The sequence below is a fragment of the Notechis scutatus genome, chromosome 4 (assembly GCF_049901735.1).
Source record: "Notechis scutatus isolate UNSWTSFEM ecotype Mainland chromosome 4, rNotScu1.2, whole genome shotgun sequence".
NCBI lineage: Eukaryota > Metazoa > Chordata > Lepidosauria > Squamata > Elapidae > Notechis > Notechis scutatus.
Window position 1 is genome coordinate 65,643,775 of NC_142012.1, and position 10,787 is coordinate 65,654,561.

The window sequence follows — 10,787 nt, forward strand, 5'->3', positions numbered from 1 at the left end:
ATATTTCTTAGATCCTGTCTTCTCCCCTTCTTTGTAAAAGGTATTTACTAGGTTTCTATACTGCGTAATCAATTTATATAGTATACCACCAACTTTTGATTGTCCCACTTCCACACAGTTATATTTAAGTCATGCTCCATCTTTCATTTAGAAGTGATGGAACTTACTATCAAAGTACATTAACCTGGTTGTGCCCAACTTATATATATATAATTCTCAAGCAATGATGCTTCCAAATTTCCATATTTTTCACCATAGGGAACCAAGGGCTCCTTTCCAGTTTCAGGTAAACATGGTTTTCTACTATAGTTTTTGCCTTAGGCCAGCTAGGAAACTGTTTACTCTAGTTATAAGTTCATTAGGGTAAAGCATTTAAAGAACTTGTGAGTTGCCCTGGAAAAAGTTTTATCTATGAAAATATGGCATACCAATTAATGTCTAAATCTAATATATTTGCCTTATCTTGGAAAGGAAACTTCTGTGCATTGCAGATTTGGCAGATAGTGTCTTGAAATTAAATAAGTGAGACAGGCTAGAGGTCAAAACACATCTGGAATTTTTATTATATAGAATCAAGACAGCATTGTTTAAAGTTTTAAAGATACATGGCCATTTTTTACTTTTTCTATTTGTATAGAGTGAGTTAACTTTAAACACAATTCCCTGATTTTTATATAGATTATGGATATAATAATGTTACCTCTTGAAGACAAATATATGAATACTATACCTAGACCTGATTTGTGTATTATGTTGCAAGGGTGTGTATATGTGTCAAGTACATAGGGAATTATGTGATTTTTTAAACGTGAGAGTTGTTCAGGGTAGGTAACAGGGATATATAAGCTTTATATCTCTGCATCTCTCTGCTATTCATCTTCCTTCCTTCCTTCCTTCCTTCCTTCCTTCCTTCCTTCCTTCCTCCCTCCTTCCTCCCTCCCTCCCTCCCTCCCTCCCTCCCTCCCTCCTCCCTCCTTCCTTCCTTCCTTCTTTCTTTTTTCTTTCTTTCTTTCTTTCTTTCTTTCTTTCTTTCTTTCTTTCTTTCTTTCTTTCTTTCTTTCTTTCTTTCTTTCTTCACCTGGATGTTCAAACAAAGAACAATTATAGAAAATCCGATACAAATACAGTAATAATATACTAAAATGCTCCATTAACTAAATTATTCTAATGTACAATCAGAAAAAAATCATATATTTGGTGATGTTTTCATTGTGATATATTTAATTTTAATTATTTTTACTACCCAATAACATATACTGCAATCTGTAGAGTCTTTTAAAAAAAACCTGTCTTATATGAGAAATTGAATTTACTGTGGGTTGGGAGGGTGGAACAACCATCCAAGAATCATATAAAGTCATTTTTTGTAATTTTTAGCTTATACACAGTATATGAAGATAATCTAGCATTTGCTTGCAGAAATTATTTTCCTGCAATCCTTTAATTTCTCTTTTCCTTCCTATTCACCAGTAGACTCTTTTAATCATAAATTTATCAAGATACATATCTAGAGAATGAAATAGTAATGAACAAGAAAGCACAAAAGGAAATTACATAAAATTAGAGAAATTTATTGGAAAATACCTATGAAAAGTTATCCTGCTTTGATTTCATTGGTAGCGAAATTGACTCCTCCCATCAATCAGGTGTATCCTTTCTTTGTTCATTCTTAAAGCATGATTATTATATCTGAAATGAAGATTAGTCATAAAACTAAAACATTGCTACTAGTAATATCTGAGCTTTCCTGCAGCTGCTAACTGAAGTTAGGGTTTACAGACATTATGAAAAGATGATTGTGTTGGTATTTTTGTCTATATTTTGATTATATACTGCTTACATGGCATAGATACCATGTTTCTCATATAATAAGGCTGGGTCTTATTTTTTTTTTTGAGCCCCCCCAAAATGGCTAGGATGTCTTTTCGGGGGTGAATTAATTTCTTTTCCCCCGCGCACCCTCGTCTAGGGTGCCCCGCGGTCAGCTACACCTCGCCATCAGCCACTCCTAACAGCCAATCATGGTGGAGCATGGAGGGCTCCCTACCCCCACCAAGCACCTTTTCTGCAGACCCGGGTCAGTGGGTGGGCGGCGGGGATGTCTGCCAGCAGCGTTTCAGCTGCTTCTCAGGTTTCCATAGCTTCCATGGTTCCCGCCGGTGCTGGCGCCTCTCTCGCCAGCGCCATCTCCAACAACAGCATCTGAGTCACTCCCGCTTTCCTCCCGTCCCTGTAATAACAGGAAAAAAAGATTTTGAGGTACCTGGGAGCACTGCTCACGGCATTTTGGTTTAATCCTGAGTTGTTGAGTGGACGTGAGAAGAGCCGAGCGAGCATCTCTGCTGCTGCTACCCTTGGTGCTCCAGCCTCAGGCTCTGCAAGTTTCCAAAAGTCCTGGTGCACAGCCTGTTCCTGCATTCCATGCATGCCCAGGCTAAGCTTCAGCTGTCCCTCTCTCACCAGCGCTGTCTCCAACAACAGCGGCAGCAGCGGCAGGAACCATGGAAGCGTTTCAGCCACTTTTCGGGTGGGGGAGCCACCTCTGTAACTTCCATGGTTCCCGCCACTGCTGCTACTGTTGTTGTTGGAGATGGTGCTGGCAAGAAAGGGACAGCTGCAGCTCGGCCTGGGCGCGCTTGGAATGCAGGAATGGGCTGTGCACCGGGACTTTTGGAAACTTGCAGAGCCCGAGGCTGGAGCACCAAGGGTAGCAGCAGCAGAGACGCTCGCTCGGCTCTTCCCACGCCCACCCAGCCACTTGGGATTAAACCAAAACGCAGCGCGCAGCTCCCAAGTACCTCAAAATCTTTTCCCCCCCTGTTTTTACAGGAAAAGCAGGGCCAACTCAGACACTGTTGTTGGAGAGAGGCACCAGCACTGGTGGGAACCATGGAAGCTACGGAGGCCTGAGAAGCGGCTGAAATGCTGCCGGCGGACATCCACGCCGATGCCGCCCGCCTGCTGACCCGGGTCTGCAGCAAAGATACTTGGTGGGGGTAGGGAGCCCTCCATGCTCCTCCATGATTGGCTGTTAGGAGCGGCCGATGGTGAAGCATAGCTGCCCACGGGGCACTCCTAATGGCAAGTTCCCCTGCCTTCCCCCCTCCAATTTCGCATGTTTTAAAATAGGCCTAAATTTGGGGGGAGGGGCTTAATTTCATTTTATGCCTAGAAAACATGCTGGGTCTTCCTTTTTGGGGTGGCGTATTGTTGGAGAAACACAGTATTATTTTATGAACTAACATTTTAAAATGTAACTTGTAACTTAATACTGTATATAATTTCTTGAATTTTTTACATCTTACAAAACTGATCACACATCTTTGTCTTTTTTTAAAAATTTTATTTATTTATTTGTGTCAATTGCTTACAAAATAATAGGTATAAGTAAAAACATAGTTATGGATACATGGATACATATAAGAAATATAAAAAATAAAAATAAAAGAAACAATAGCACATGGATGGTAGGCACGTTAGTGCGCTTATGCACGCCCCCTACAGACCTCTTAGGAAAGGGGTGAGGTCCATAGTAGACAGTCTAAGGTTAAAGTTTTTGGGGTTTGGGGAAGAAACTACAGAGTCAGGTAGAGTATTCCAAACATTGACCACTCTGTTGCTGAAGTCGTACTTCCTGCAATCAAATTTGTTGTGATTAACCTTGAGTTTGTATCTATTGTGTGCTTTTGTATTGTTATAGTTGATGCTGAAGTATTCATTGACAGGTAGGACATTGCAATGTATGATTTTATATACTATACTTAGATCGGACCGAAGGCGGCATAGTTCTAGGTTTTCTAGGTCTAGAATTTCGAGTCTGGTGGCATACGGTATTCTGCAACGAGTAGAGGAGTGGAGAACTCTTCTTGTGAAATATTTCTGGACTTTCTCAACTGTGTTAATATCAGATTATGTGTATTTTATATGTATTTTATATGTATTTTATCTGTATTTTATATGTATTTTATCACTACTGTGTTCTTTTCATGCATCTTTGCTGCTGCTATTTCAAGCTATAAATTAAATAAACAAACATACTGACTTATGTCCATCTGATATCTTTCAGTCTGTCACATTCCTGGATGAAATCCTTAGAAATGAGTTATCATTTGTTTCTGTAATGCTTTTGGTAATTTGTTTGCTTTTCTTCTCTTCTATTTAGTCAGGTCAGATTCTCAGACACTTCCTGGGCAAGTCCATTCAATTTTCTTGGCAATTTTTTTTCAGAAGTGTTTTGCCATTACCTCCCTCATAGGGCTGAGAGAATGTCATTGGTCCAAGGTCACCCAGCTGACTTTATGCCTAAGGCAGGACTACAAATACAGTCTTCTGGTTTCTAGTCTAATGTTTTCTCTAGACCAAACTGGCTTATTTGCTAAAATACACCAAAATCCATTGTGTTTCTCCAATTAACATCAATAGGAATTATGTCCTACATATATTTGTATACAGCATATGGTCAAGGTCTATTGATGAAGAAGCAACGGTTGGGAGTTTTTTTGGAATTGCTTGGACATGAAAAAACTTTGGTAGCTGGCATAGATTTTACAGGTTTTTATTGAATAATCTTTGGGATAGTATTGAATCTTTCCATAAACAACAGTTGTGTCCAATCAAAATCAGCACTGCCATGGCATGTCCATGCCATATTATGAACTTTCTGATTATTTTCATCCTGAATTAATTAATACAGCAAATTATCATTCTCTTGTACTTCTTAGAAAAGGACCTTGACCAGCTGGAAGGAAAAAGACTGATAAATTTGGGCAGGGAACAGGATAGAAACTGGAGAAATTAGAGTATACCATTCCTGACAATTTGGAGATGAAATTGAAGCAACATTGAAATAATTTCTTTAAGAGAAAATAGGCCTAGAAGTTTGATATAGAGGTGGAAGCGCAGAAAAATTATTAACTTTTACAAAACCAGTCTTCACAATATAACTTTGTGTATATATTTAATCTTTCCAATTTTTTCCTGCCAAAACAGGAAAGCTTTGTGCTTGGGGAAGACTATTCAAATATTCCATAACAGAATAAGGGAGAGGGATACAAGCATTACGAATAGATTACTTGTCTCCTGCTTTCCTATGACTCAAACTGGATGAGTGGATATGCTAAATCTTTCCTATACTCTCCAAAACCTGCAAGTATGTCTTCTGTTTTTTTAAAAAATATATTAGCCGTGTGACAGTTCAGAAGGTGACAGTGAGGTAGAATGTTAGAGACTGATACATGTGTACATAGCCTTAAAAATATTTATAGTATTAATATACTTAACTAACAGGCTTCAGTATAATGAAAGTGAAGCATATCAAATAGCACAGCTGTCAAATACACTTTGGCCTGGTAAGGCCAACTGTGAACAGCTGACAACTAATAATGCTTAAGCAATTCTATTTTTTAGCAACTGATCTAAACAGAAGCATTTAACTGTTGACCCACATATCCATGACATAATCAAGAATTTTAAACACATCTGTAAGAGTATTTTTTAGAATGGTAGCTGCTAGCAAAACTTACCTTTGTTCTTCCTAAGACCTGATTCGTCCTCTCCAAGCTAGCGAAATATGTGGCTGGATGTAGTGGCAAGCTATTATACAATTTCTAAGGCAGTGACTTGTATAATAGAAAACAGTAGGCAGTTACCAATCTTGTCAGTTTTTACACATAGCACATGGGGGATTCAAATGCCTTGGCTCTTCCCACAGAAAAGTGAATTCCATAAATTGTAGAATTTGTATCTTAAAATCTTATTCTTCTACATGATTATAGTTGCATGGCTTTGAACTGATATGAGTGCAACAGTTCTGTTGCATATTTTGTTAAGAGGACAATAACTTTTGTGAATGTATATTCCTTATTTCTAATAAAAACGTGAGTTTGTATGCAGGAAGGGGAATTGGCTTTCTTTGATCAGGAGATATGGAATATCAGTGCTGCTGTAAGAGAAGAAGAATTGGAGACAGAGTCAAGAGAGGAATCAACCTGGGAATCATTATGTTCTGACAAGTGGTCCAAATTTAGCATCTTTTGAATTCCATTAACTCTTATCTAATGACAATTTAATGCTGTTGGTTAACCAGATTCTTGTGCAGAGGCATGAGCAATAAATCAGCTTAACTAGAACTAAACCCATGGTCCCAATTATGTGTCTGACAGTTCCACTTCTACTTTCCCTTCACTCTATGGCTGTTCTGAATGAGAATGATGGAAGTTGCAATACAGAGCCTACCAAAAACAACAGAATGAGGAAGGCCATACTTTTTTCAAGTACTGGAAACAACGATGAGATTAACCTGACTTACTGTATATCGAAGGGTTGCAATTTAACTATATGTCCAATCACATCAGTGTTATTATACTGGATCAAAAATATATCAAGGTGTACAAATGGAAATATTCATGTAATATAAACTGAAAAATGAGTAATATATATTTGAAAGATACACTTTTCCTTTTCTAGTTTTTTAATGGATTTTTTTAAAAAAATTCAGTAAGTTTTAGAAGGCTTAGGCAATTGCCAGACAGAAAAGTAATTAGTAAGACATTGTTCATTTAAACTGTTCTCTATGAAGCTAAAACCCTGAAATATTTTTAGCAATAGCTAACAAGTGCATATAGCTTATCTGACAGTAAAGCAAAATTGCCATAGTATAATTATGTGCCATTTCACTATAAGATTAAAGAAACATATGTTTTACTATCATAACCCTACAATTAAGTAGCTGATATCTTGCCATCTAGATTCAAAGTAGATGCACCAGCTTATGAACAATGTCTGGATCTTTATTCTAATTATTTATCCCTTCCAGACTTTCTGGAGTACATGAAGAAAATGTGGATTCTGCTGCCAGATTAGTTTATAAAAACATATCCATTGTTATTCAATTTACCCTGTTGATTTAACGTTTATACTTACTCCTACACATTTTGTAGAGAAAAGAAAATTCTTTTGCTCCAGTTCTTCTAGGATGCTTTAAAAAATGTGCTCAAAGATCTATTTTTAATGACAGGAAGAATTTTTCCCTGCTTTTTATTCTATCAGATGTCAATCTTTCTGTTCTAGTAGAACATAATTTAAAGTCTACTTTGGATGAATTCTCACAAGTGGAATCTGGAACTGTTGCATTTATTAAGTTATTAAGTTATAAATGGCCAAGATGTATGTACAAATGCCCACTCTTTCTACAGGTTTGTGGTTTCCTGACTTTCTAGGTTTCAGTTTAAATCTCAGGAAATCCCATCAGAAAGAGGAAGAGAAGGAGGAGGAGGAGGAAAAGGAGGAGAAGAATAACAATATTCTTATCATCCCTAAGTGGAACTCTACTCTTGAGAAATTATTGGAGAACTTCTTCTCCTGGGATATCCAGCAACATCTCTCTGCATGCAGATTTGAAAGAAAATCCATGAAATAGGTCATCTAAGGTCTTCTGAAGATTTCTCATCTGCTTACACATATGATAGTTACAGATAACTCTTAGGTCTAGAAACCTAAGAGTTATCTGTAACTAGATATGTTTTGAATATAATTTTTGGCAAACATCTGATTAATCAGTGCTAATCTTGCATACTTTTGTAAAGGCAAGGCAATCTAACCCTGGCCATGGTTGTTATATGATGTATTCCCTTACTTCAAATTCATATTACTGGAAAACATAAGGGGTATATTCTTTGTGAGTGGGTGGAGAGTAGAATAGGCATTTCTCAACAATAGCATTGGATGAATTGTTGTAAGTGGAACAGATTGGGGCCATCAGTCCAGAGTGAATCAACTCTGCTTTAGTTTGATTTGGAGAATATAATTAAACTAAAGCCATTTTAAGAGTTGACTATCAATTAAAAATAATTGTCCCATCATCTATATAGGAATACTTTAAAATGCCAAAAACACCTTTTTTGGGATCAAAGTGGTATCCTTTGGGAAATACAGTATTAATGACAAGTTTGAGCTAGGTATCTTCAAGGTTTTATTGCAAGTTTTGAAATATAGTCACTGATTTCTTTTAGGATAAAGATAGCAGGACATAGCAACAATCTTCAAGTTATCTCGTAAGGAGGCTTTATAGAAGATGCTAAAACCAATGCAGTTAATGTCTAACTCCAGTTTAAAAGAATATACATTCAAAAACACTATTGGAAATAAATTCTTATTTTTCTACTTTCTTTTGTAGAGACTCTGACTTAATGCGACACTAAAGAATGACCACGCATTTCCCCTTGGCATACTTATTCTCTCATTTTTATGGTATGCCAGGTAGGTTAACAAGTATGACACTCCCCCTCCCCCTGCCTTATTAAGGAACCCTCATGACTGACTTCAGGATAGTTATAGTATACTAACAAAATTGAGCATCTTTTGGCCATGAATTTGAGAATTATCATGAATTTGTCCTTATGGGATAAGGTAGTTTGTTACTTCTATTCACTGGAGTTTCTTGGATGCCACAAAAGTTTCATAGCTGATTGTCAAACATGGTCCCTCCTTGAAATGCTTCCCTAATCTCTGGTTGGGCTCAATTTATCAAGACTGTATCTTGCTGGCAACACTCCTTGTTAATTAACTGTCAGAGCCAACAGAAGCAGGATGGCATTGTGAGATACAATTTGACAGAGATAGGCAACTCCTGAGAAAGAGGTTAGCCAGAGTAAATGACACAGATGTTTTTTCCAGTCTTGTTCTTAAAAATAAGTAAGACAGTATCTGTTAAGTGCTAATCTGTCATCTATTCATTCATCATCAAATGATTATATCTTCCATATCCATGCAGATTGTGAAACAGAGATCAACTGAAGCCCATAGTGAAAAAGCTGGGAGCAAAGCTGATTTCCAACCTGTGTTGGCATGATTAGGAATGAAGTGTAACATTTAGTTAGGATAGGACAGAGCAAAATGAGGATTAGAACTATCCACATTTTAAATGAATGAATGAATGAAGACCAAGACCAGAGGCAAAGAGTATAATGAAGCATTGAGCTCAATGCCTATTAAGTTTTTTAAAATTTGATTTGTACCCACGTCAATCAATCAGATTCTCAGTATGACTGCTCATGACTATGTTAGATAGCCCAAGCACTTCACTAACCCACACAGCAATTTCCAAGTGGCAACACAGTGTATAGTCTATAACAGGGTTGTCAAACTCCTGGCCCACAGGCAGGATGGGTCACGTGCTGGCCATGCCCATGCCCAGTTTAGCAAAGTGGAAAAAGTCCCAATATGTCATGTGACACTGCCATGATTATGTGAGTTTGACACCCCTGGTCTATAACAAATACAAAAGCAATAGAACCCCCCCCCCCATAAATATACTACTTCAAAACGCCACCGAACATTTCAGAGACATCTGATCTGATCAACTATTTTAAAGGAAGCTCCTACTTCCACTAACAAATATGCTTCAATACTGAAGCTTCAAGCTGAAGCATTCTTCTAAGTTTTGCCTTGAAGCGTACTACCTGCATCATCTTGCAATTGCCTTAGATAATGTTTTTCCCTTTTGGAACTAATAAAGAAGAAATTGTAAGAGAAAGGGCTATTAACTTCAAGCAAAAGCATTTCACCTTCTATCCTGGATGACCTTAGCTGATAGACATTAAAATGGAGATCTCTCTCTCCCTTTTAAGATCAGTCAGTAAGCCCCTTATTGCTTCTGGGAAGTCTGAGGACAAACTACTATGGTACTTATCTATGTATACTATTTTGTTGTGATGTTAATACCTGGTAAAGCTCAAACAGCTCTTCATGAGGTAGAATGAGAGATCTATAGCTCTTTTGTGTTTGTATAAATTAAATCCTCATGGAAATTCTCTTGATGAAAATATATGCATTTTACTTGAATGAGAAAAGAATAATGCTTACACATACAAATACAACACATAAAAAGAAGAAGAATCTTTGATTTCAGATGTAATTGATTGTAGACAGGGAAAGTTTAGTTCCTAAAAAAAATGATGGTCAGTTTGTTATACCAAGAACAATTGATGGTCAGTTTGTTACTAGCAAGAAGTGAATGGTCATTGTCCTTTAGAAACAGAAATACTGTATATAGGCACTTCTATCCAGCCAGCTGTGGACTGCTTGATCTACAGTCCAAGCCTCTAGATAACCCAGTGTGTTCCAACCACTACTGACAATTCCTGATCTTTTGCAATGCTAGATACAATTATGGAAATTGTAGTCTGAAGCATTAGAATAATATCCAAGTCAGTGGTGAGATTCAATATTTTTTACTACCGGTTCTGTAGGTGTGGCTTGGTGGGCGTGGCATGGCTTGGTGGACGTGGATACTGTAAAATCTCCATTCCCTCCCCACTCTTGGGGGAAGGTTACTGCAAAATCCCATTCCCTCCCCACCCCCACTAACCTGATTTCTAGCACCATTTTCCTGTGCAGGGCAATAAAAGAAGACCCAGCCAATCAGCTAGGACTCGGGAGGCTGAGAATAGATGGGGCAGGGCCAGTCAGAGGTGGTATTTGCTGGTTCTTTGGACTACTCAAAATTTCCACTACCGGTTCTCCAGAACTGGTCAGAACCTGCTGAATACTACCTCTGATCCAAGTGATAATACTTTAGCTATGTTTAAATTATCTTGTGATGACAATCTCTTTTATCTGAGTATGTTTTTGATCAGTAGAGAAAGGGAATGAGTAACTTTGGTTTAATTCAGTTCTAGTGTTAGCAACCAGCCGCATACAACAAAGGGAGCCCTTCTTATCATTATGAAGCTTTTGTCAACCTGCATCTCTAGCTGGGTGCAGCTGCAGTGGACCTGTAACCATCAGGA